Source organism: Danio rerio, chromosome 17 (assembly GCF_049306965.1).
Source record: "Danio rerio strain Tuebingen ecotype United States chromosome 17, GRCz12tu, whole genome shotgun sequence".
Classification (NCBI taxonomy): domain Eukaryota; kingdom Metazoa; phylum Chordata; class Actinopteri; order Cypriniformes; family Danionidae; genus Danio; species Danio rerio.
This window is the reverse complement of record NC_133192.1, coordinates 53,950,376-53,978,276: the sequence shown is the minus strand read 5'-3', so window position 1 is coordinate 53,978,276 and position 27,901 is coordinate 53,950,376. Positions and strand designations below refer to the sequence as shown.

General features: G+C 37.5%; 1 long non-coding RNA gene across 1 annotated transcript in view; it reads right to left on the bottom strand.

Moving 5' to 3' along the window:
* Positions 1-14,362: 14,362 nt before the first annotated feature.
* Positions 14,363-27,901, bottom strand: part of LOC141378383 (uncharacterized) — a 228,406-nt gene continuing 214,867 nt past the window's right edge. Inside the window, exon 4 of the long non-coding RNA XR_012392877.1 lies at positions 14,363-16,688. This is a non-coding gene — a long non-coding RNA (uncharacterized lncRNA). The remainder of the gene's footprint in view (positions 16,689-27,901) is intronic.

Sequence of the window (27,901 nt, the reverse complement as noted above, 5' to 3'; positions counted from 1 at the left end):
TATATTGATGATCCAGGATCAACATTAGTCAATTTATATATTGATGATCCAGGATCAACATGAGTCAATTTATATATCGATGATCCAGGATCAACATTAGTCAATTTATATTGATGATCCAGGATCAACATTAGTCAATTAATATTGATGATCCAGGATCAACAATGGTCAATTCATATATTGATGATCCAGGATCAGCAGTAGTCAATTTAAATATTGATGATAAAGGATCAACATTGGTGAATTTATATTGATGATCCAGGATCAACATTAGTCAGTTTATATATTGATGATCCAGGATCAACATTAGTCATTTTTTATATTTGATAATCCAGGATCAACAGTAGTCAATTTATATATTGATGATCCAGGATCAACATTAGTCAATTTATATATTTGATGATCCAGGATCAACAGTAGTCAATTTATATATTGATGATCCAGGATCAACATTAGTCAATTTATATATTTGATGATCCAGGATCAACAGTAGTCAATTTATATATTGATGATCCAGGATCAACATTAGTCAATTTATATATTTGATGATCCAGGATCAACAGTAGTCAATTTATATATTGATGATCCAGGATCAGCATTGGTCAATTTATATATTTGCTAAGGATCCAGGATCAACATTAGTCAATTGACATTTCGATGATCCAGGATCAACAGTAGTCAATTCATAAGTTTGATAAAGATCCATGATCAACAACTGGGTGATCAATAACTGATCCAGGATCACATTAGTCAATTTATATATTGATGATCCAGGATCAACATTAGTCAATTTACATATTGATGATCCAGGATCAACATTAGTGTATTTATATATTGATGATCCAGGATCAACATTAGTGAATTTATATATTGATGATCCAGGATCAACATTAGTGATCTTATATTGATGATCCAGGATCAACAGTAGTCAGTTTAAATATTGATGATTAAGAATCAACATTAGTCCATTTACATATTGATGATCCAGGATCAACATTAGTCAATTTATATATTGATGATCCAGGATCAACAGTAGTCAGTTTAAATATTAATAATAAAGGATCACATTGGTGAATTTATATTGATGATCCAGGATCAACATTAGTCAATTTATATATTGATGATCCAGGATCAACATTAGTCAATTTATATATTGATGATCCAGGATCAGCATTAGTCAATTTATATATTGATGATCCAGGATCAACATTAGTCAATTTATATTGATGATCCAGGATCAACAATGGTCAATTTATATATTAATGATCCAGGATCAGCAGTAGTCAATTTATATATTGATGATCCAACATCCACAGTAGTCAATTTATATATTGATGATCCAGGATCTACATTAGTCAATTTATATATTGATGATCCTGGATCAACATTAGTCAATTTATACATTGATGATCCAGGATCAACATTAGTCAATTTATATTGATGATCCAGGATCAACATTAGTCAATTTATATTGATGATCCAGGATCAACAATGGTCAATTTATATATTGATGATCCAACATCCACAGTAGTCAATTTATATATTGATGATCCAGGATCTACATTAGTCAATTTATATATTGATGATCCTGGATCAACATTAGTCAATTTATACATTGATGATCCAGGATCAACAGTAGTCAATTTATATTGATGATCCAGGATCAACATTAGTCAATTTACATATTGATGATCCATGATCAACATTAGTCAATTTACATATTGATGATCCATGATCAACATTAGTCAATTTATATTGACGATCCAGGATCAATATTAATCAATTTAAATATTGATGATCCAGGACCAACAGTAGTCAATTTATATATTTGATGAGGATCCAGGATCAACAACTGGGGGATCAACAACTGATCCAGGATCACATTAGTCAATTTACATATTGATGATCCAGGATCAGCATTAGTCTATTTACATATTGATGATCCAGGATCAGCATTAGTCAATTTATATATCGATGATCCAGGATCAACATTAGTCAATTTATATTGATGATCCAGGATCAACATTAGTCAATTTATATATTGATGATCCAGGATCAACATTAGTCTATTTACATATTGATGATCCAGGATCAGCATTAGTCAATTTATATATTGATGATCCAGGATCAACATTAGTCTATTTACATATTGATAATCCAGGATCAACATTAGTCTATTTACATATTGATGATCCAGGATCAACATTAGTCAATTTATATATCGATGATCCAGGATCAACGTTAGTCAATTTATATTGATGATCCAGGATCAACATTAGTCAATTAATATTGATGATCCAGGATCAACAATGGTCAATTCATATATTTATGATCCAGGATCAGCAGTAGTCATTTTATATATTGATGATCCAACATCAACAGTAAACAATTTAAATACTGATGATCCAGGATCAACATTAGTGATCTTATATAGATGATCCAGGATCAACATTTGTCAATTTACATATTGATGTTCCAGGATCAACAGTAGTCAATTTATAAATTTGATAAGGATCCATGATCAACAACTGGGTGATCAATAACTGATCCAGGATCACATTAGTCAATTTATATATTAATGATCCAGGATCAACCTTAGCTAATTTATATATTGATGGTCCAGGTTCAACATTCATTATTTGTATTGATGTTCCAGGATCAACATTAGCGAATTTATTTATTGATTATCCAGGATCAATATTAATCAATTTACATATTAATGATCCAGGATCAACATTAGTCAATTTACATATTGATGATCCAGGATCAACATTAGTCAATTTGTATATTTGAGGATCCAGCATCGACATTAGTCAATTTATATTGATGAAATCATAGAAATCATAAAAACATGGACTAGCTTTTCTGCATCTGAGATGGAGAGCATACTTCGTAACATAGCCTTAATTCTCAGATGAAAGAAGGCAGTTTTTGTGACAGGATATACGATTTTCCAAAAAATAAATTGCTTTCTAATATAACACGCAGATCTTTTATAGCAGAGCTACCGCTAACTTCGTATCCCTCTAAATGCAGGTCAAGTTGTGAGATCTGCTGTGTACAGGATTTAGGCCTAATAAGTAATACCTCTGTTTTGTCTGAGTTTAAAGGGTGCTTTCACATTTGTAGTTCACTTAATTTTGTCCGGACCAAGGGCAATAAATGATACATTGTTACATTTTATGCCGTCTTTGGGTCGTTTTCACACAACACTGCTGGCTTTGGTCCGAACCAGTTGAAACGATCCAAAATGCAGTCATCTGACAAAATCCACATCTCTCATTGGCCAGATATTGTTGAACATATTTCCTAAATCACTTATTGATTGGACAGAATTCACGTGCGGGAAAATGCCAATGAAGTAAACAAACAGGCAAACACAAAATGTCGCTTACTCTAGAGGGACGACTGATTGTATCCCTGCTTTTCAGCAAACTATACATTTCGAGAATGAAGCACTGCCGTGGCTGGAAAACAGTGTTATAATGCATCGTTCGTCACTTCAGGAGGAGGCGTGAATTAATTTAGCTAAACTGCAACATGGTCATCTTGTGGAAATGTTACCTAGAATATTGGTAAAGCGCTGTCAACAAATAATTTTCCTCCACATCCCATAATGCACAGGGCATTGGCCTACGGCTGATTAGTCCAAAAGGCGCAGCACTTTTTGCGGTTGCACCTGTTTTAGTACGGATCATATTCTCACCACAAACTAACCGCTCCAGGGTTCGTTTGAAAGCGTAGCGAGACCACCTCTTCAAGCAGGTCTCGCTACGCTTATTTGGTCTGCTTTTTGTGCGCACTCGAGTACGATTGCTGCATTCTCACCTGCCCAAACGAACCGCACCAAAAGGGAAAACGAACTCTAGTGTGATTCAATCGAACAAAACAAGGCAGGTGTGAAAGCACCCTAAGAGAAGGAAATTGTTGGTCATCCAGTCTGGATTAACATCTTTAATACACTCAGTTAGCTTAGACAGTTCAGACGTCTCATCAGGTTTAGTTGAAATATTTAATAAAGTATCATCTGCATAGCAGTGAAAGCCGATCCCGTGAATTCTAATATGTCTTCATGTCTTGTAATGTGGCTGAATTACAGCAATTCTCCAAAGATGAGTAGGCCAACATTTCTCCATAATGCTTGTTTCATTTGTTGCTGCTAAGTGTGGCCCAACAGTTATTAGTTTAGGGGGAAACACTTTTAAAATTTTGATTCCCCTTAATAATGAAAACCTTCAATTAAAAACTGCACAATGGGTTTGCTTATTTTTGACTAATATTTAAATGCGTTTGATGATGTGAAACATTAAAGTGTGACATACAATAATAATAATAATAATGATAATAATAATAATAATAATAATAATAATAATAATAATAATAATAATAATAATAATAATAATGATAATAATAATAATAATAATAATAAAGAAATCAGTGAGGGGGCCATCCTGCAGCTTTGAGAACCATGTCTAATCTGAATATCACTAGACAAATTTTCTTGTTTGCCTAGAGATGAATGAGAAAGCTGACAGATAGCTCTTTTATCCAGCTTCTGTAGACCTCCTACTGCAAGCCTAAAGACGGCTTTGTCATCATGAATTATACATTCGGCAATTATGTACATGTATGTGCAAACCCTTTCTGACAGCTGTTTCGAAGCTCCCGAGCTACTCTTAACAACATTTGATCATCATTCCTCAAATGCCACGAACACACACAAACAAGCAAACACACACACATGCAGTCACACGTCTAATGCTTTCCTTCCCTCTAGCACGGTCATGCTTGATTCACCTTCAGTACACTGGTCATGGCTTTCATCGACAGCACAGGTGTGAGAATTCCCACTCGTTCGCATTTGTCTTGGTAATCCATATAGGAAATTGAATTGGCCAGCGATGCTTGAGAACACATCGCTCTGACATCCAGCCATGGAATTATTCCATTGGCTCATAGGAAGGGTCATCATGCAGCAATCGGAGGTCAACAGGAAACTAATTGAGGTCTTTCCACTCTGCCCCATTCTTTATGCCTGTGCAGTCATCTAATGGGCTGTGCCAGTGCATTATGGGAGCAGAACGGGTCTGCTTTGATTTGTTGAGGTGACCGATGAAAGCATCAGTGCTTCAGGTGTTATGAAGTCTCTGGTGCTGTGTTTATACGACCACCCCTGTCAGTTCTGTGCCCTGTGTTATTAAAGCTGGGTAGATTTAAAAACATAATCTATATAAGTACTGTGAACTTATTCCATTCAAGTTGAAGTAAAAAGCATTTAATTAACTCATTACCGTCAACACTGAGTTCAAAACTCTTTTCAAATGAGTAGAATTAACTTTCAGGAAATTTTGAGTTAACTACACTCATTTAATTTGATAAAGTTGACTGTTGGGTTTTACAGTGCACACATACACTATGGCCAATTTATTTCATTCATTTTGTTGGCTTAGTCCCTTTATTAATCCGGGGTCGCCACAGCGGAATGAACCGCCAACTTATCCAGCAAGTTTTTACGCAGCGGATGCCCTTCCAGCCGCAACCCATCTCTGGGAACATCCACACACACACTCATACACTACGGACAATTTAGCCAACCCAATTCACCTGGGTCCCACTTTATATTAAGTGGTCTTAACTACTATGTACTTACATCAAAAAATAAATACAATGTACTTACTCTGTTTATAATGTATTTGAGAACAATTGTGGTGCTTTTGAGTTGGGATAGAGGTTGAGTTATGGACAGGTTTGGTGGTATGGGTAGGTTTAAGGGTGGGTTAGGGTGTAAGGGATGGTCAACAGTGTATTTACAAATGTAATTACAAAAGTTAATTACAGATGTTGTTACATACTTGTACTTAATCAAGCATAAATACACAGTAAATACATGTATTTACACAATAAGTACATTGTAACAAACTATTAAATTCTATGTAAGTACATATTAGTTAAGGCCACTTAATATAAAGTGGGACCTTCATCTGTACCACAAGTCTTTGGACTTTGGGGGAAACCGGAGCACCCGGAGAAAACCCACGCGAAGGCAGGGAGAACATGCAAACTCCACACATAAACGCCAACTGAGCTGAGGTTCGAACCAGCGACCTTCATGCTGTGAGGCGACAGCACTACCTACTGCGCCACTGCCTCGCCCTATGGCCAATTTAGTTTGTTCAATTCACCTATAGCACATGTCTTTGGACTGTGGGGTAAAACGGAGGACCTGGAGGAAACCCACGCAAACACAGGGAGAACATGCAAGCTCCACACAGAAATGCCAACTGATCCAGGTAAGGCTCAAACCTGTGACCTGCTTGCAGTTAGGAGACAGTGCTAATCCTTGAGCCACCGTGCCACCCCTTAATATGAAGACATCCGCTCTAAATAATTAAGTAAGTAAGTAAAGTTTATTTATAAAGCACATTTACTTCAGTTTGGCACTGACCAAAGTGCTGAACAAAACCATAGCACACACTCTAAAAGAGTAAAAATAACAATAAAAGTAATAATAAGAATAAAAGTATTGCAGCAACAACCACAATAAAGATTAAAAGCCTGGGAATGCAAAGTATGTGTGTTTTATTATGTGTGTGTGTGTGAGAGAGAGTGTGTGTGTGTGTGTGTGTGTGTGTGTGTGTGTGTGGTGTGTGTGTGTGAAAAATGTTTGCATGTATTTAATACAATTTGGCTACTAAATCAAATAAATAGAATTGTTGTATTCTAAGAGTGTTTTCACACCTGCCTTGTTTAGTTCGATTGAATCACACTAGAGTTTGTTTCCCCTTTTGGTACGGTTCGTTTGGGCAGGTGAGAATGCAGCAATCGTACTCAAGTGCGCACCAAAAGCGGGCCAATTAAGCGTAGCGAGGCCTGCTTGAAGAGGTGGTCTCGGTACGCTTTTAAACGAACCCTGGAGCGGTTAGTTTGTGGTGAGAATATGATCCGTACTAAAACAGTTCCAACAGCAAAAAAGTACTGCGCATTTTGGACTAATTCTGCTGCCGTAGGCCGATGCGCTGTGCATTATGGGATATGGAGGAAAAATATTTGTTGACAGCGCTTTACCAACAGAGAGAGGGAGAGGGGAAAACATTACCTGATGAATCGTTGGTAATATTTCCGCAAGATGACCATGTCGCAGTTTAGCTAAATTAATTCACGTCTCCTCCTGAAGTGACAAGCGATGCATTAAACACTGTTTTTCAGCCACGGCCGCGCTTCATTTTCGTAATGTATAGTTTGTCTAAAGCAGGGATACAATCAGCCAGCGCAGTCGTCCCTCCAGAGTAAAAAGTTTTTTTTACCTGCGGGAGTTCACTGGCATTTTCCCGCACGTGAATTCTGACCAATCAATAAGCAGTTTAGGAAATATGTTTAACAACATCTGGCCAATGAGAGATGTGGATTTTGTCAGATGACTGCATTTTGGTTCGTTTTAACTGGTTCGGACCAAAGCCAGCAGTGTGGTGTGAAAACGACCCAAAGACGGCAGAAGATTCAATTCAATTCAATTCAATTCAGCTTTATTTGTATAGCGCTTTTACAATGTAGATTGTGTCAAAGCAGCTTCACATAAATGGTCATAGTAACTGGAACAGTGTGGTTCAGGTTTTAGTGTTTAAGTTCAGTTCAGCTCAGTTCAGTGTGATTTAATCATTACTGAGAATTCAAACACTGAAGAGCAAATTCATCGATGCGTAGCTCTACCAATCCTGAACCATGCGAGGCAGTGGCGACAGCGGAGAGGGAAAAAAAACTTCACCTGATGGGAGTGAAGAAAAAAAACCTTGAGAGAACCAGACTCAGTTGGGCACGACCATTTTAATTTCTCCGCTGGCCAAAAGTCTTGTGCAGAGCTTCAGTCGCCGTGGTGGAGGCTGGAACAAAGATGCAACAATGTATAATTTGCAACAATGTATAATTTATTACCCTTGGTCTGGACCAAATGAAGCGAACTACAGATGTGAAAGCACCCTAAAACAAAAATGTGATGCAGGATCATCTGCTATGTATGAAGCTTTAAAGATTAGATTTTGAAGTCACATTTTTTATTTTTTATTTTAGGCATAAATTATCACATTATAAAGAGTACAAATCGTACTTACAGTAAAAATACCAGCCTGATCTCATGAGGAAACATAAGTATTTTACGTTTCGTAAGTTTAGTGGCTAATTCTTACGAATTCGTACGAGTTCAGTCGTACGAAAATGTTCGATTTTAAAAAGGATGCGTGGCACCTAACCCCACCCCTAACCCCAACCGTCATTGGGTGATGAGCAAATCATACTAAATTGTACGAATTAGATTGTACAAATTAATTCGAATTAGCCACTAAATCAAAAAGTTACGAATTGCCGTGAGATTGCGCTGAAAATACTGATACATTACAGTGAAAATGACTTAGATGACATTAATTTCAATACCACTTCAGTAAGTTAGTTAGAGTATCTGATTTAGGCAGCATCAAGTATTTTATGCTGAATGAGGTTTCAAAAACAGTTCTCACTGCCACCTAAAAGATATGCCAGTTAACAAAAAAAAAAAGAAGAAGGCAATTTATGAGCAGAGCAATCACATTTATTTTCTAAAATATGAATAAATTTGAACACCTTAGTATTGCAATGAATCAAGGTCAACATGTCAAACATTTGCAAACACTCAAGTCCCAGTTAAGCTCAAGTGCTCAAAAGAGCTGTGGAAGAACTAATACACTTCAAAAGGGGATTCTTTATTGTAATGGATAATTACATCAGTATTCAAAGAAATAAAACAGTCAAAACGCATTGGATGTGCTAGTTTTGTCTTCATTAATGGCTGCGGAAATATCAAGTCAAGCCACATTTTTTCTCATGTGCTTTATTACAGATTGTATTAAAGCTGCTTCACTGAGATCAACAGGAAAGTAACAGAATCAATTCTTAGTGATGCATGATACTGTAGCCAAGCGGCCAAATGCTTGTCTTAATGTTATCGTTATCAGCCCAGTATAAACTAAATCGCCAAACCATAAACTCTGAATTATTTAAGCCACTTAGTCCACTTTATATCATGTGGCAGGTTATTTAAAGGGAAGACAAGATGTCATCTGCAGTTTTTCATAGTTGATACTGATTTTGGGAAAATAAATATAGCAAGTAATGTGTATTTATATAGCGCATTTATCATGTATGACCATACACCCAAAGCGCTTCACAATCATGAGGGGGGTCTCCCCACACCACCACCAGTGTGCTGCACCCACTTGGATGATGCGATGGCAGCCACAGGACAATGGTGCCAGTGAGCTCGCCAAACACCATCTATTGGTAAAGGGGAGATAGTGATAGAGCCAATTCGGTAGATGGGGATGTTTAAGAGGCCATGATGGGTAAGGGCCGATGGAGGGAATTTGGCCAGGACACCCCAGGATTACCAAGCGCCATGGGATTTTTCACAGAGAGTCAGGAACTAGGTTTAACGTCTCATCCAAAAGACGGCGCTCACTGACAGTGTAGTGTCCCCTTCACTTTACTGGGGCATTAGGATTCAGACCTCAGATTGAGTACCCCCTGCTGGTGTAACAGAGGATACAAATGCTGGTTTATTAGAATGGTCAGGCAAGCAATGGTCAACAAAGGGGCAAACAGATGTATATAGGCAATACAGAATCGTAGTCAAGAGGCAGGCAGATGGTCAGAGGCAGGCAGCAGACTGGAATAAACAAATAAATGAGGAGTGGATAGAAAAACACGGCAAAGCAAGACAAAGGAAAAGGCGTTGTAGTGTCACAACTGAAAAAAACTGGTTCAACTGATTGTTTCAACTGATCATCCTTAAAATGTTTCAGCAGATTAATTGGAGTTCACCTGTGGTAAAGTCAGTTTATTGGACATGATTTTAAAAAGGTATACAACATGTCTATAGAAGATCCCAGGGTTGACAGTGCATGTCAAAGTACAAACAAAGGGAGAAGACAAAGAAATTGTCTCTAGACCTCCGAGACAGGATTGTCTCGATGAACATGGCTGGGAAAGGTTACCGAAAAATGCTGCTCTGAAAGTTCCAGTAAGCAGAGTGACCTCCATCGTCCATAAGTGAAAGATGTTTGGAAGCACCAGGACTCTTCCTAGAGCTGGCCGGCCATCTAAGCTGAGTGATCAGGAGAGAAGGACCTTAGTCAGAGAGGTGATCAATAACCAGATAGTCACTCTGTCTGAGCTCCAGCGTTCTTCTGTGGAGAGAGGAGAACCTTACAGAAGGACAACCATCTGTGCAGCATTCCACCAATCAGGCCTGTATGGTAGAGTGGTCAGACGGAAGCCACTCCCCACCTGGAATTTTCCAAAAGCCATCTGAAGGACTCTCAGACTATAAGAAACAAAACTCTCTGCTCTGATGAGACTAAAGCTGAACTCTTTGGAGTGAATGCCAGGTGTTACGTTAGGAGAAAACCAGGCACCACTCATCACCAGGCTAATACCATCCCAACAGTGAAGCATGGTGGGGGCAGCATCATCCTGTGGGGATGTTTTTCAGCAGCAGGAACTGGAAGACTAGTCAGGATAGAAGGAAAGATGAATGCAGCAAAGTACAGAGACATCCTGAATGAAAACCTGCTTCAGAGTGCTCTTGACTTCAGAGAACAGTTCATCTTACAGCAGGACAATGACCCAAATCACACAGCCAAAATATCAATGGAGTGGCCCAGCCAGAGCCCAGACCTAAATCCTATTGAACATCTCTGGAGAGATCTGAAAATGGCTGTGCACCGTGGATTCCCATCCAACCTGATAGAGCTTGAGAGGTACTGCAAAGAGGAATGGGCAAAAATTTCCAAAGACAGATGTGCCGAGCTCGTGGCATCATATTCAAAAAGACTGTAATCGCTGCCAAAGGTGCATCAACAAAGTGCTGAGCGAAGGCTGTGAATACTGATGTACATGTGACTTTTCAAGTTTTTTATTTTTAATAAATTTGCTTCAATTTCAAAAAGTCTTTTTTCACATTTTCATTATTGGCTGTTGTGTGTAGAATTTTAAGGAAAATAAATTATTTTAATCCATTTTGCAATAAGGCTGTAACAATAAAAAAATGTGGACAAAGTGAAGCGCTATGAATACTTTACGGATGCACTGTATGTCCAACAATTGAAAAAAAAAATAAAAATCCAAACGGCCAATATTTGTTAATACTGCAATACTTTGACATACAATCCACATAAGAACATGTGCAGTGTGTCATATATCTAATTTGAATAAACAGCTTTATATCAGATTTCTATACGAGCAGTCAATTCAACCAATAAGGCTAATTCTGAATACTCATGGAAAACCAGCATGGCTCAAAAATTGAACAGACATTGTACCTTCATGTTCTGGGTTTAACCTATTGCTTGTGTTTCCGTTTATTTCTAATAAAATCACTGTAAATTAATTGCACTTTGATTTATTAAATTATCATTTTTATTGATTTCATTTCTGCAATGTGAAAACAGACTATCATAACTGACTAGATATGAACGTTTAGAAGCAAGCAACTTCTCATAATTATCACCTGTAGTACGTTGGTCTGGTCTCCGTACAGTTACTACAACATTCAACATACAGATCTTTGATCTTCAACAAAGAAAAATCTTTGGTGAAGTACAGTAGTGTTTTTAGTTATCTATTTGACTACTGTATGTACAGTAAGGGTGGTTTTGACAAAATATCAGCTGTAGTAAGTTGGTCTGGCCTCCCTACAGTTACTAAAACCTTCAAAATATGAAAAAAAAATGGTGGAATACAGTAGTGTTTTTATTTTTTTATTTGACTACTGTATGTACACTAAGTGTGGTTTTGACAAAATATCTCATGTCGTAAGTTGGTCTGATCTTCTTACAGCTACTACAACCTTCAAAATACAGATTTTTATTTTATTTTATTTTCCGGTGAAGTACAGTAGGGTTTTCAGTTATATTTTGTCTACTGTATGTACAGTAAGGGTGGTTTAGACAAAATATTTCATGTAGCAAGTTGGTTTCTTCTCCGTGAAGTTACTACAACCTTCAAAATACAGTTAAAAATCTTTGGTGAAGTACAGTATTGTTTTTTTTTTATCTATTTGAGTACTGTATGTACAGTAGGGTGTTTTGACAAAATAGCTGTAGCAAGTTGGACAGGTCTCCATTAAGTTACTACAACCTTCAAAATATGAATAAAAATCTTTGGTGAAGTACAGTATTGTTTTTAGTTATCAATTTGATTACTGTATGTACAGTATGGTTGGTTTTGACAAAATAATGCCTGTAGTAAGTTGGTCTTGTCTCAGTACAGTAACTGCAACCTTCAACATACAGATACAAATCTTTAGTAAAGTACAGTAGTGTTGTTGTCTATTTGACTACTGTATGTACAGTAAGGGTGGTTTTTGACAAAATATCAACTGTAGCAAGTTGGTCTGGTCTCTGTAGAGTTATTACAACCTTCAAAATATGAATAAAAATCTTTGGTGAAGTACAGCAGTGTTTTTATTTATCTATTTGACTACTGTATGTACAGTAAAGGTGGATTTGACGAAATATTCACTGTAGCAAGTTGGTCTAGTCTCCATGAAGTTACTACAACCTTCAAAATATAAATAAAAATGTTCAGTGAAGTACAGTAGTGTTTTTTATTATCTATTTGACTACTGTGTGTACAGTAAAGGTGGTTTGTACAAAATATTGCATGTAGTCAAATGGTCTCGTCTCCATAAAGTTACTACAACCTTCAAAATATGATTGAAAATCTTCGGTGAAGTACAGTAGGGTTTTTATTTTTCTACTTGACTACTGTATACACACTAATGTTTTTTTTTTTTGACAAAATGTCGACTGTAGCAAGTTGGTCTGATCTCCATACAGATTCTATAACCTTCAAAATACAGATACATTTTTTGGTGAGGTACAGTAGGGTTTTTAGTTATCTTTTTGACTATTTGTATGTACAGTAAGGGTGATCTTGACAAAATATAGCATGTAGTAAATTTGTCTGGTCTCTGTAAAGTTACTACAACTTTCAAAATACAGATACAAATCTTTGGTGAAGTACAGTAGTGTTTTTAGTTATCTATTTGACTGCTGTATATACAGTAAGGGTGGTTGTGACAAAATATAGCGTGTAGTAAGTTGGTGTGGTCTCTGTAAAGTTACTACAACCTTCAAAATATGAAATAAAATCTTTGGTGAAGTACAGTAGTGTTGTTAGTTATCTATTTGACTACTGTATGTACACTAAGGGTGGTTTTGACAAAATATAAGCTGTAGCAAGTAGCTCTGATCTCCGTACAGTGAGTACAACCTTCAAAATACTTTTTTTTTTTTTTTTTTTTTGGTGAAGTACAGCAGGGTTTTTATTTATCTTTTTGTCTACTGTATGTACAGTAAGGGTGGTTTAGACAAAATATTCCATGTAGCAAGTTGGTTTCATATCCGTAAAGTTAATATAACCTTCAAAATACAGTAGTACAGTAGTGTTTTTTTATCTATTTGTTTACTGTATAAACAGTAAGGGTGATTTTGACAAATATCGGATGTAGCAAGTTGGACGGGTCTCCATGAAGATATAAAATATAAATAAATATATTTGGTGAAGTACAGTAGTGTTTTTTATTATCTATTTTACTACTGTATATACAGTATGGGGGGTTTTGACTAAATATAGCATGTAGTAAGTTGGTCTGGCCTCTGTAAAAGAACTACAACCTTCAAAATATGAATAAAAATCTTTGGTGAAGTACAGTATTGTTTTTAGTTATCAATTTGATTACTGTATGTACAGTATGGTTGGTTTTGACAAAATAATGCCTGTAGTAAGTTGGTCTTGTCTCAGTACAGTAACTGCAACCTTCAACATACAGATACAAATCTTTAGTAAAGTACAGTAGTGTTGTTGTCTATTTGACTACTGTATGTACAGTAAGGGTGGTTTTTGACAAAATATCAACTGTAGCAAGTTGGTCTGGTCTCTGTAGAGTTATTACAACCTTCAAAATATGAATAAAAATCTTTGGTGAAGTACAGCAGTGTTTTTATTTATCTATTTGACTACTGTATGTACAGTAAAGGTGGATTTGACGAAATATTCACTGTAGCAAGTTGGTCTAGTCTCCATGAAGTTACTACAACCTTCAAAATATAAATAAAAATGTTCAGTGAAGTACAGTAGTGTTTTTTATTATCTATTTGACTACTGTGTGTACAGTAAAGGTGGTTTGTACAAAATATTGCATGTAGTCAAATGGTCTCGTCTCCATAAAGTTACTACAACCTTCAAAATATGATTGAAAATCTTCGGTGAAGTACAGTAGGGTTTTTATTTTTCTACTTGACTACTGTATACACACTAATGTTTTTTTTTTTTTGACAAAATGTCGACTGTAGCAAGTTGGTCTGATCTCCATACAGATTCTATAACCTTCAAAATACAGATACATTTTTTGGTGAGGTACAGTAGGGTTTTTAGTTATCTTTTTGACTATTTGTATGTACAGTAAGGGTGATCTTGACAAAATATAGCATGTAGTAAATTTGTCTGGTCTCTGTAAAGTTACTACAACTTTCAAAATACAGATACAAATCTTTGGTGAAGTACAGTAGTGTTTTTAGTTATCTATTTGACTGCTGTATATACAGTAAGGGTGGTTGTGACAAAATATAGCGTGTAGTAAGTTGGTGTGGTCTCTGTAAAGTTACTACAACCTTCAAAATATGAAATAAAATCTTTGGTGAAGTACAGTAGTGTTGTTAGTTATCTATTTGACTACTGTATGTACACTAAGGGTGGTTTTGACAAAATATAAGCTGTAGCAAGTAGCTCTGATCTCCGTACAGTGAGTACAACCTTCAAAATACTTTTTTTTTTTTTTTTTTTTTTTGGTGAAGTACAGCAGGGTTTTTATTTATCTTTTTGTCTACTGTATGTACAGTAAGGGTGGTTTAGACAAAATATTCCATGTAGCAAGTTGGTTTCATATCCGTAAAGTTAATATAACCTTCAAAATACAGTAGTACAGTAGTGTTTTTTTATCTATTTGTTTACTGTATAAACAGTAAGGGTGATTTTGACAAATATCGGATGTAGCAAGTTGGACGGGTCTCCATGAAGATATAAAATATAAATAAATATATTTGGTGAAGTACAGTAGTGTTTTTTATTATCTATTTTACTACTGTATATACAGTATGGGGGGTTTTGACTAAATATAGCATGTAGTAAGTTGGTCTGGCCTCTGTAAAAGAACTACAACCTTCAAAATATGAATAAAAATCTTTGGTAAAACACAGAAGGGTTTTTGATGATTTATTTGACTACTTTATGTACAGTAAGGGTGGTTTTGACAAAATATTGTCTGTAGTAAGTTGGTCTGTACTCTCTACAGTTACTACATCCTTCAAAATATGAATACTAATGTTTGGTGAAGCACAGTCGTGTTTTTCTTTATCTATTTGACTACTGTATGCACAGTAAGTATAGTTTTGACAAAATATGGTCTGTGTAAAGCTACTACAACCTTCAAATTATGATTAAAATGTTTAGAGATATTTGGTAGAGTTTTATGTTGTCTATTTGACTATAGTACGTACAGTAAAGGTGGTTATGACAAAATATTGCCTGTAGTAAGTTGGTCTGGTCTCTGGGAAGTTACTACAACCTTCAAAATACAGGTAAAAATCTTCGGTGAAGTACAGCAGTATTTTTATTTATCTATTTGACTGCTTTATGTACAGTAATGGTGGTTTTGACAAAATATAAGCTGTAGCAAGTAGATTTGATGTCCGTACAGTTACTACAACCTTCAAAATACAGATACATTTTTTTTTTTTTTTTGGTGATACAGTAGGGTTTTTAGTTTTGGGTTTGACTACTGTATGTACATCAAGGGTGGTTTTGACAAAATATTGCATGTAGTAAGTTGGTCTGGTCTCTGTAAAGTTACTACAACCTTTAAAATATGAATACAAATGTTTAGAGATATACGGTAGAGTTTTTAGTTGTCTATTTGACTACTGTATGTACAGTAAGAGTGGTTTTGACAAAATATAAGCTGTAGCAAGTTTGTCTGGTCTCCGTACAGTCACTACAACCTTCAACATATAGATACACATCTTTGGTGAAGTACAGTAGTGTTGTTAGGTATCTATTTGACTACTGTATGTACAGTAAGGGTGGTTTCAACAAAATATAGCGTGTAGTAAGTTGGTCTGGCCTCTGTAAAGTTACTACAACCTTCAAAATATGAACAAAAATATTTGGTGAAACACAGCAGGGTTTTTAGTTATCTATTTGACTACTGTATACGGTAAGGGTGGTTTTGACAAAATATCACGTGTAGTAAGTTGCTTTTTTCTGTAATAACCAGCCCTGTAATAACACAATCATCGGTCAAACAGCTTTTGCCAAAAACCAAGACAATTTTAAATCCATTTAAGTTTAAGTTAGTCGTTCAAGAGTCTCCCATTCCCAATTTATAATAATGTGCCTAGCTTCACATGCTTTTAGGCAGACGCATATGACATCAAATCTTGTCATTATTAAACTGAATATGATAATATGCGATTCTCAGCTCTTTCATCAGAGTGATGGAGTGTGGTTATAGGGCTCTGTGACTTACACATCTGGAGGGAAGGCGATGTACCAAACCCAATTCATAGCTCTGGCGATGTTCCTCAGACGTGTCACCTCAAGCTCTATGAGAGGAGATAAAAATGATAATTGATTTCAATGAAAGTGCCTCATTCTCCATCTTTGCTGCTGAAGATTCAGCTTGTAAAAGCCACAGGGGTGAGAAACTCATCTGCTTCGGTACCAAACTGTGCAGTCCTTCCATTTGACTCACTGATAACCGAAGTGCATAAAATACTAGTGATCTGCACATTGCAAGAGAGGCAAAAGCCATTTTCTTGCTGAAAGCATTTGATATTGGCACGTCAAACAAGTGCAACACAATCCCTTAAAGGGTGCCTACTTTTAAAGGGGATCTACTTTTCAAGCTGTTTGGACAGACGTGTGTAGGTACAGTACAGTGTATAGACCGTCATATTTGGGTGATATAAACCCACCCAGTCCTTTTTTTTTTTTTTTAATTTAACAACATTAAAAACGGTGGACCAATTGGAGCGGTTTTTAAATCGACCGCAACTTGACATAGGAGTGCAATCCCTCTGCCCACCAATATTGATTGACAGACGCGCATTACCACATGCTCAGTTTGCTGTTTCACGTCGGCCATTTTCAGCGTGTGAGTCAAAGCAATGCCACCAAAGGAACACCCTTGCTCTATTTTTAGATGCAAGGCTCATTGGCCTCCACACAAGATCAACAATCACCACATGATCACTCTCATCGGAATTATTGTTAGTAACTTTAGGTAGGTTTGCAGACATCTGTACTTTTCATTGCGTCTACCTTAAACTTCAGGCGTTTGCATTTCTCACGATCACAGAAGCTCCCTGTGATCTTAACTAAGTGCAAGGCTTGGGCGGTAATACGATAATATGGTATACCGTGGGATCTAAAATAGCAACCGTGTCAGTTTCAATACCGTTATACCGTCATAAAAACAATGCACTTCAATAGGAGACAAGTATTAAATAATAGATATTATTGATTTAATGCCTACAAATGTGTATGCGTGATTGGCATCACAGGAGAGTGTGGAGGAGAGAGAGAGGTGAGGTAAGATGGCGAGTCGCGCACCAAGTGACCTGCAGTGTGTGTGAATGTGTAAATAGGAGAGCATGCTGTCTGTGTTTCGCTTGGTGCTCTCTCTCTCTATGTGTGTGTGTGAATGAGAGAGAGAGAGAGAGAGACAGCACCAAGCGACGCACCAGACACACAGCATGCTCTCTTTCACACACACACACACACACACACACACACAGCATCCATGTGGTTGCGCGCGTGCTCGCTCGCTCGGGAGCTTTATTGTTAGACTGTACGACCGCTCCTTTTCAAGTTACCGACCGCTTCCGCACTATATTCGGAAACGCACACAAACACTCACATGCAGAGAGAGAGAGAGAGAGAGAGAGAGCATGGTGGTGTCTCTCTCTCTCTCTCTCTCTCTGTGTGTGAGAGAGAGTGTCCCACGCAGATCTCTAATACGAACAAGAGAAACAGGTGACCGCAAACCTAAGGTCGCATATACGGTATTCAGTTTCTGAATGGTTTAGGCACAAGCCAACAGTTTGTCTGTCTGTCTGAGCCTTACATGATAATTTTTTTTTTATTATGGACGGTAATATCGGATACTGGAGTAAAATAGGGAGGAGGTTTGACGGTATCATAGCTTGAATACCGCCCAAGCCTACTAAATGCTGCTGGAAAGTGCAAGCGCGTTGCCTCACGTGCCCGTTCCTCCATTGGCCGTCCCAAAATAACGAACTTGCCTGCAGGTGACACACCAGAATCTCCGCTCGGTGACACACAGCATCGCGACATGCAGTGCCATGCATTTTAGAATTCTAAACATAGGTTTCTATCAGGGTACACACAATAGCGCTTCATTTCGGCGGCTGTCCGCGGCGCCCAGCCACGACTCGGGACAGTTCATATTTCTGCCGCACCACAGAGCGCCATCTAGTTTAATTTTAAATAACATCTTAATGTGCGTGTCTGGTGTGCCATGTTGTGGCTCTGAGCGGCGCATCCGGTGCCTTACTCAAAGTTAATTCAGTGTCCGTGGTTATTAGTCTCGGTGTATTAGCTCAGAACTTTAAACTAGCACACAGTTGGCTGTAAAACTATACAAAGACATAAATGATTTAGTACTCTCTGCTTGGTCTGTGTCCGAGTCGTACATGTACGGCTGAACGCTGGTCCACTCACTCATGCTGCTTCCCTCTGTCTGCCTGTCTGTTGCCAAACACAGAGCGGTGGAGCTCTTGGTTCCACTCCCTTGTTACATTGGCATTAAGTCGAAATGAATTATTATGTGAAGCAACACACCCCTAAAACAGCGAGCTGTGTACACGCCCCCAAAATAACACTTTTCAACACATTATAATAAACAAATCTAAATTGTGTTTTGAACTGAACCTAAACTGGCACACTCGGAAGAACCATAATATTAATATTAAATCTTTAAAAAGGTGTAAACTAGATGCATTTTAAATTTGGGATTACATAAGTCTATTTATTGAATATTACCATATAAATATATGGTGACACTTTATTTGAATGCGTCCTCGGTGCAGCCTGTAGCATGATGACATACTGGATCAGGTCCAGTCGGGATTGGTTGTTGATACGCTGTAAAAAATGCAGGGTTCCACACAATTCATTTATGTTGTCCCAACACAAATCCATTAAGTTAACACTTTTAACAAATTTATGTGGATTGAAAAAAAAATAGAAAAATAAAAAATTATCCCAATGAAATTTCAAGAATTGTGTTGTTTCAGCAAATTTTAATTAACCAGTTAAACTCTGCTGTTATTTTGGGACTTCCACCTGGATTTTGCATATCTACATTTAAAAGCTTCCCAAATCCACATTCAAAGGTGTAAATGCAAAAATTTCATTTCATTTCATTTTCTTGTCGGCTTTATTAATCCGGGGTCGCCACAGCGGAATGGACCGCCAACTTATCCAGCAAGTTTTTACGCAGCGGATGCCCTTCCGGCCGCAACCCATCTCTGGGAAAATGCAAAAACTTGGTATAATTTAAAGAAAAACCTTTGAATTTCGTAAAACACTATTGAAACTGTATAAAATATCTGTATATGTTGTCTGTGTTAAAAATAAACACCTAAAAAAGAGGCGCTTTTTTAATATAAACTTAAATTTGAAAGTGTACCTTTTATGTTTTGTGTGGTCTTGGTTGCTGTATTTAATTTTGGTGATTCCTGCAGATGTCTGTAATCCCAGGAAAAAATAAATAAAAATGTCTACCGTAATCTATGCAAAAGTTATTGTATTCCAACTGATGAGAGGTGCTGTACAAGCCATAGGGAGCGATCATTGTTTTCATATTTCACTATTCTTTTGTTTGATCAAACATAATTCACAGTGTTTGGACCACGTCAGACATATAAAAGGATTACTTATGCACATCACCTCGAAAACAGAGGAGAAATGGCCCTGAAGCGCACAGGATAAGGTAAGAGATGACAGCTATCTGTGCTATCTGGGGCTGCTTATTGATCATGAATGTATTGTTTACACTTCTGCACCATGGAAACACTGTGATTCATGCAATAACTGTTTGATATGTGAATATAATTCAGTAAAAAGAATGCTAGAACCGTATGAGCACTGGCAAGAGCTTCATTTGAGCTATAACTTGTACATGTGTCATATGAAAATTATGAAAATAAACCAATGTTTAATACCCAGCTCGGGTTTCCGAAATACTGTGTATTTAAGTGTAAATACCTTTTTAACAGTAGAATAAAAACTAAAGTGATGCATATGTGCATAAAATATAGATTCTACACTTTCAAACAAAACTACTTAAGGGGGTCTGGTGCAATGCTAGCCCTTTAAATCTTAAAGTGAAAGTCGATGATGTCACAGACACAGTACAGAGTTCGCAGAGTTTAAATGGTTTAAATAGTTTGAACAAGTATATATATAAAAAATTTTTTGAGTGTAGAAGCAATAATTATTTATATTAATTATTAAATTACCCATTACATTGTGTGTTGTTAACGTCTTCACCTACCCTAAACCCAACTGTCACAGTAGCATGGGCAATATCAATGTCCGCTAAATAATAGACCTGATCCAGTACGTCATGATGATACACACAGCAGTGAGGACATCTTGCTTTATGTTGATGGCCATAATATATAGGAGTAACCACGGGGAGTGAGATAAACAACAGAAGTACGATCCAAATGCAGGTTTAATCCGTGGTCAGGCAAGCAATGGTCAATACAGGTGCAAACAGGTATATGAATGGTAATCGAATAACAGGCAAGGAGGTCATAAGGCAGGCGGCAAACAAGGACAAAAGGATAAGCTAGGCTAAGGTCAAAACATGGAGAAACAAGACAAGGAAACCGCATTGTAGTGTGACTGTTGCAGTTAACAAGACTCGGCAATGGGAGTGAGTGTGCTGCTTAAATAGTGTGTGCAATCAGTCTCTGACAATCCTCAGGTGGTGCGAGTAATCAGTCTAGATGAGGAAGCATGTGTGAGTGTGACTGGAGTGCATGAATAAATATGTAGTCCAGAAAAGGCAGAGTTGTAGTCCATAAGTTATTGTGAGTAAGATCCAGCGATCTAAGGAGTTTGGATCGCTGAAGATTGTGACAATAGGGTTCTAACTCTAAGCCAAAGTCAAATTCTTGACTTTTTCAAGACTTTCACCATCAAAAAGCTGAATTTTCTTATATTGTACATTGCTCAGCATAAATGAGCATACACCCCTCACAGGTCTCTCCTTTAAAGGGGAAATGAAGCACTCAGTCAAGTTTACCTTATTTTGTACATTGGATTTCACTTTAATGAAACCATATTGAACAAACTCGATTAATGTAAGCATTTAGCAGAAAACGGCGTGTTTTACTATAGATTTTAGACCTAGGGCGCAGCCATCTTGGGAAGTCGCTATTTCTGACGTCAAGGGGTTGGTTGAGTTTCTCCCGCTGAACAGAAACAATGGAGGTAAAGGAGACTGTTGCGGGAAATAATAGTGTTATTATATTATTAATTACCTCCAGAACTGTCAAGAGCGTCCGCGTTCCATGTCTTATGCCTCCAAACGCCACCACACATTCATTGTGTGTCAGCATTGTCTTGTGAGGTAAAATTCACTTATTTAATAAAGAAAAGATTCACACATTTTCCAGAGATGGGTTGCGGCTGGAAGGGCGTCCGCTGCGTAAAACATGCTGGATAGGTTGGCAGTTTATTCCGCTGTGCGACCCTGGATTAATAAAGGGACTAAGCCGATTCACGTAGCTTCTCCTACTACATCAAATTCCGTTTTTACTGTTGATATTTGTCGCCAGTTAATCAGACAGAGCCAATTTTGTTCTCTTTGACTCATTGGATTGGATTCCAGTTCTGGGCAGAAAGTTAATTTGTATATTTGGATGGAAACATAGCTAGCGTCTCGTTTCTGCTCTGCCTTCATCCATTCATCAGCCTTCTTTCACTATTAGCAACACCCATCATCCAACAATCCAATTGGTTACCAAAGGACGAAATCTTGCACCACCCTCTATCTTTTCTTTCTCATTCCAGGACTATTTCAAGTGGATGTGAAAAAAATCCAAAAAAAAAAAAAGGACAATCTTTACTTCGGCTTCATGGAGACTTCCAAAACCCTTCCTCCTCATTATGTTGGTCACTACAGCAAATTTCGAAGAGGAGCTAAATCTGCCTAGGGATTCATTTTTGACCTCACTCAAAACTGCTTTGCATAGATTCCCATTGGAATAATTAAATTTCCCTCACAGAACATCAAGAGACAACTTTCAGTTGGTCAGCGCGGCATATTCACACCCTTCAAAATAACCAAATCAGCCTGAGGAACTTTGTCCGCTCTCATACAAAACTGCAGATTGTGACCAACCTGTTTGGATTCTGCCTTAAGCTTACGTAGAAATTGGACTGAAAGACAGCTTGCTAGCCTGGAACGGACCAAACAGCAAAAGTTTTCCACATTCCCGAAACCAAACGAGGAAAAAAAAACAAAAAAAAAAAAAAAACAGAAATCCACCACCCTCAAGCCAACGGCTTACTTGCCAGGTCAGAATTAATTTTAACACATTGCCTGTCTGACAGAAGTGATTATTGCTCAGTTCCCACAAAATCAGTCACAGACAGCTCGTACACCCACTGTGGTTTTTATAAAAGGCCTGTCTTGCCATTTTTTTTAGGTTCTCAACTGTAGTTTGCATTTTATTCATCAAACAAAGAGAAATATGGCATGCGTTGGGAATTGGGATGCATCGAGCCGTCCCACAGCCAATGTAAAATGCATGACATGAGTAGCGCTACACCAGACACCAGCTTTTCACACGTGGACCAACGAAGGAGCCGGGCGGTTCAAAGGGAAAACTTTTACTTTGTAGTAATCAAACATCCCGAGGAGCTGCGGCGGAGAACTGGCCAGAACGAGGAGAACCTAGATCACAATATAAGTGGAACTCAGGCACCTAGCCTGATTTATGGCTTCTCCAGATATGATGGAGCGCTCAGGGGGAGCCTTTTGTAAGTGCATATATCGCTGCAATTTATCACAACGCCTCCACCCTACAGTTTTTGGAAGAGCCATTGATAATACAAATCTTTTTACTATAAGGAGCACGCATAGGCTAAAAAAAAAAAACAGATACACCCGAAGGCACTTTGTATTCTGAGGCGACACGGCCTGCACAGTTCATTCAAATGGAGTGTTACTAATGTAATGTTACAGAAATGTAAGCAGTATAGTGCACTTCGAGAAAATAGCTCCACTTCAACATTTCACGTTCGCAAATAGACATCAGCATGAGAATTAATTAGAGGAATCGTTTAAGGAAAACTTGAAATGCACCATCATGTCGTACTTAATCCATATGACCTTCTTTCTTCTCTGGAACAAAGAAGGAGATTCGCTTTGCTCTTTTAGCTAAAGTGGATGTAACCAAGGGTAGTCAAAGGACAGGATAAAAAAAAAAAAAAAAAAGTCGTTCAAATGATTTGTATGCATTGGATTAAATCTTGAAGCTGGATTTTTTTGGTGTGGTTATGATCCAGCATGTTTTAGATGGGAATTCATGATGCAACTTGAATGCACCTGATATTGTTTTATAGGGATGTGCATACAGATACTGCAGTATATTAATATAGATACTCACATTCTACTTAGTTGCTTTTGATGACCCTATAATACATTCATTCATTCATTTTCTTGTCGGCTTTGTCCCTTTATTAATCTGGGGTCGCAACAGCGGAATGAACCGCCAACTTATCCAGCAAGTTTTTTACGCAGCGGATGCCATTCCAGCTGCAACCAATCTCTAGGAAACATCCACACATACACACACACTCATACACGGACAATTTAGCCTACCCAATTCACCTCTACCGCATGTCTTTGGACTGTGGGGGAAACCGGAGTACCTGGAGGAAACCCACGCGAATGCAGGGAGAGCATGCAAACTCCACACAGAAACGGCAAATGAGCCGAGGATCAAACCAGCGTCCTTCTTGCTGTGAGGCGAACGTGCTACCCACTGCGTCACCCTACCCCTAAATTGCTGATGTTAATTTTTTTTCAGCATCACATTCCATTGTTTTTAGTATGTTTGTTATTTATGTTTCTCTAAAAAACGTCATTGGCATATCTACAGTGCTCAGCATATAAGCGTACACCCCTCACAAATCTATTTTTTTAATTCATATTTTTAATAGGAAGCTCTACAATATTATATTTGTGCATATACATTAGATTAATTAGTACTGAAGCCAAATCTGGAGCTTATCTAACAAAATAACTTATGATCCAAAAACTAGTACACCCAAATTTATGTTGTAGAAAAATATTAAATACAAATTAAAAAAAAAAAAAAAGAGGAAAAATCAAGAAAACAAAACAAAATTGCATTTAAATTAAATTGAAATCCTAAATGTTTGGTGACTAAAACATTATTTTAATAAATATATCTGTTTATTAAATCTGTTTTGTTTAAATGCACCAAAATACATTGCATATATTCACAGAGAGTGGGCGAAGCAGTGGAGTGCTGTCGCCTCACAGCAAGAAGTTCGCTGGGTCAAGCCTCGGCTGGGTCAGTTGGCGTTTCTGTGTGGAGTTTGCATGTTCTCCCTGCGTTCGCGTGGGTTTCCTCCGGGTGCTCCGGTTTCCCCCACAGTCCAAAGACATGCGGTACAGGTGAATTGGGTAGGCTAAATTGTACGAAGTGTATGAGTGTGTGTGTGGATGTTTCCCACAGATGGGTTGCGGCTGGAAGCGCATCGGCTGCGTAAAAACTTGCTGGATAAGTTGGCGGTTCATTCCGCTGTGGCGACACCAGATTAATAAAGGGACTAAGCCGACAAGAAAATGAATGAATGAATATTCACAGAGAAATGGATAAAAAAATGGCTGTGAAAAGAAATCATGTGCCTTGCATAGAGATCCAGGGTGTATTTTTTATTTTTTTTTGTTATGATTTAAGTTGAGAGAGATGGTAAATGTCTAATTCAGCTTAAAGCTTAAAGTAAGTAATTAATTAAAGATAAAAAAAAAAAGTTACTTCATGCTTTATTTAGAATAAAACTTGATGAAAATGCTAAGAGGTAAACATTAAGTGTAGTGTTCTGAGGGAATACAGGACAAATCTGCTAGTAGGAATTCAAAAGTGTTTTCTGTTTTTAACAAAATGTGAAATCTTTATGAACAATCAATCTAAAGCTTAAATGTTACTGTACAGTCTAAAATGTGTTTGAAATGCCTGGAGACAAATTTTGAGAGCTCTGAGATGAATGATTCTTTTTTTTTTTTTTTTTTTTTTAATTTAAAAACTTTTTGTTATTATTATCTTGTAAATCAATGTAAAGCAAATAAAATGCCTTTCTGTTCTCCGCATATATCCTTTTTGGGGTTTTCTGAACATTAATGTACTAAATATCATAAAGTAAGTAGAATAATATAATTTGATCACTCAACACGATTTAATCCTTGATTTTTTATTATTATTTAGATTTTTATTTAATTATTAATATAGGTATTTTTTTCTATTTCAAAGCTTTTGAGTGAAAGATTTGTCCATCACAACAGTGAGAAAGTTTAGCCATTTGCGACGTCTTTTGCCCAATAATGAGAACATTGTGGGAAATTCACTGGCACTGTTCTTTTCATTACCGCATGAAATGAAACTTGGCCGTCTATTTCAAAGGCTTGTACATTCATACAGGGTACAGTGTGGAGGCTCAGATTTACCGTGAATGATGTGCCGAATATTAATGAATCCGATTCATCCTCCTCTACACCACTATCTGTTATCACTGGCCTCCACATATGAATAAAACAACCTGCCTTTATTTTCCGTAGATGGAGGTCCAGGGAGGCTCATAAAAAAAAAAAAAAAAAAAAAAAAAAAAAAACAGAGTTTCCTTGCACAGATGCTTACTTTGGATTCAACATCTCTTCTGCTTTCTCTACAACAGATACTAAAACATGGACGTGTATGAGAGATAGAGGCCTCGGGCAGGGTCATAAAGCATTCTGTATGCTTACGGAAAAGCTCGTGTAACTCAAGTTGGTAATGTGCTTCAAATGAATGAAAAACTGCCCATATATTCACACGCGCACACACAGATGTTAAATCATGAAGCAAGTGTCAGCCTTTAGGAGAAACATCCCAGGCATGAGTATATTATGAGTAATGGGAGCCAATGAACCAGTGACGTTGATGCAATGATATACAGTATACACTGAAAAAAATGTAATATATATAGCCATATATATATAGCCTACTGTGTTTTGACACTGTGTCGTATCACACGATGCAGCGACACATAATAACATGTATAGGCTACGTTAAAACAAGTTTTTGTCCTAATCATCTGCGATGGTGAAGCTTCTAATTTTGCAACGCCGCTAAAAAACAACAACATCAACTACATCAGGGGTGTCAAAACTCGGTCCTGGAGGGCTGATGTCCTGCAGACTTTAGCTCCAACATGCCTTAACACACCAGCAAGGATGTCTCTAGAAAGCCTAATCCGCTTGTTAAGTGGTGACATGTTTGTGACGTATGTAATACTGTTTCCGGGTCCAAGCCGCCATTCACTTGAGTGGAGAAATCATTCGTTTATGATTACTTTTTATTCCTATCACACATTAAAGTTAATTTTACATAAAGTCATAGTGTACACAATAATCTCTGGGCTTGCTGCATAACAAATACCAAAATTTTAACAATTTATAAAACAATGAATCTCTTTCTGGCCATCGGTTATTAGGCATGGACATATATATTGCGATCGTGACTTTCGAAGGTATTAAATCGCTTTGTAAACGTTTATTATTGCCATTTCATGAATCTCCCCATTCAGTTTAATAGAGCGCTTGGACCCGGAAGCCGCTTCCCGTGACGTCACAGTCAACAAGCGGATAAGAGCTTGATTATCTAGCCCAGGTGTGTCTAATTGGGGTTGGAACTAAACTTTGCAGGACACCGGCCCTCCAGGACTGAGTTTGGACATGCCTGATCTACCAGCCTGATCTCACGAGAAAACGTAAGTATTTTACGTTTTGCCAGTTTAGTGGCTAATTCGTACGAATTCGTACGAGTTCAGTCGTACGAAATGGTACGATTTTAAAAAGGAGGCGTGGCACCTGACCCCACCTCTAACCCCAACCGTCATTGGGGGATAAGCAAATCGTACTAAATTGTACGAAATAGATCGTACGAATTCATACGAATTAGCCACTGAATGAAAAAGTTACGAATTGCCGTGAGATTGTGTTGGATCTACATAGACAATCACATCTCAAGTACTGATTGTGTGCTTTATTCAGTTTTAAATGCTATCAGTGTGAGTTTGAAAACCATTTTATTTCTCATTTATAGCAGTGCTATTGAAAACAGCAGCAAATTGTTTACCTCAGGCCTTGAATGGAAAGGAAAAGGTTTGAACATCAATGTGAGTGACGTGAGTGCAATCTACTCAGCCTATGTACATTTGTTGGTGTAATTTTCTGCAGGTGACGCAATGGCACAGTGCGTAGCACGTTCGCCTCACAGCAAGAAGGTCGCTGGTTTGAGCCTCGACTGGGTCGGTTGGCATTTCTGGGTGGAGTTTGCATGTTCTCCCCGTGTTCGGGTACTCCGGTTTCCCCCACAAGTTCACAAGACATGCGGTATAGGTGAATTGGGTATGTTGAAATTGGCCGTGGTGTATGTGTGTGAATGAGTGTGTAAGGATGTTTTCCAGTGATGGGTTGCGGCTGGAA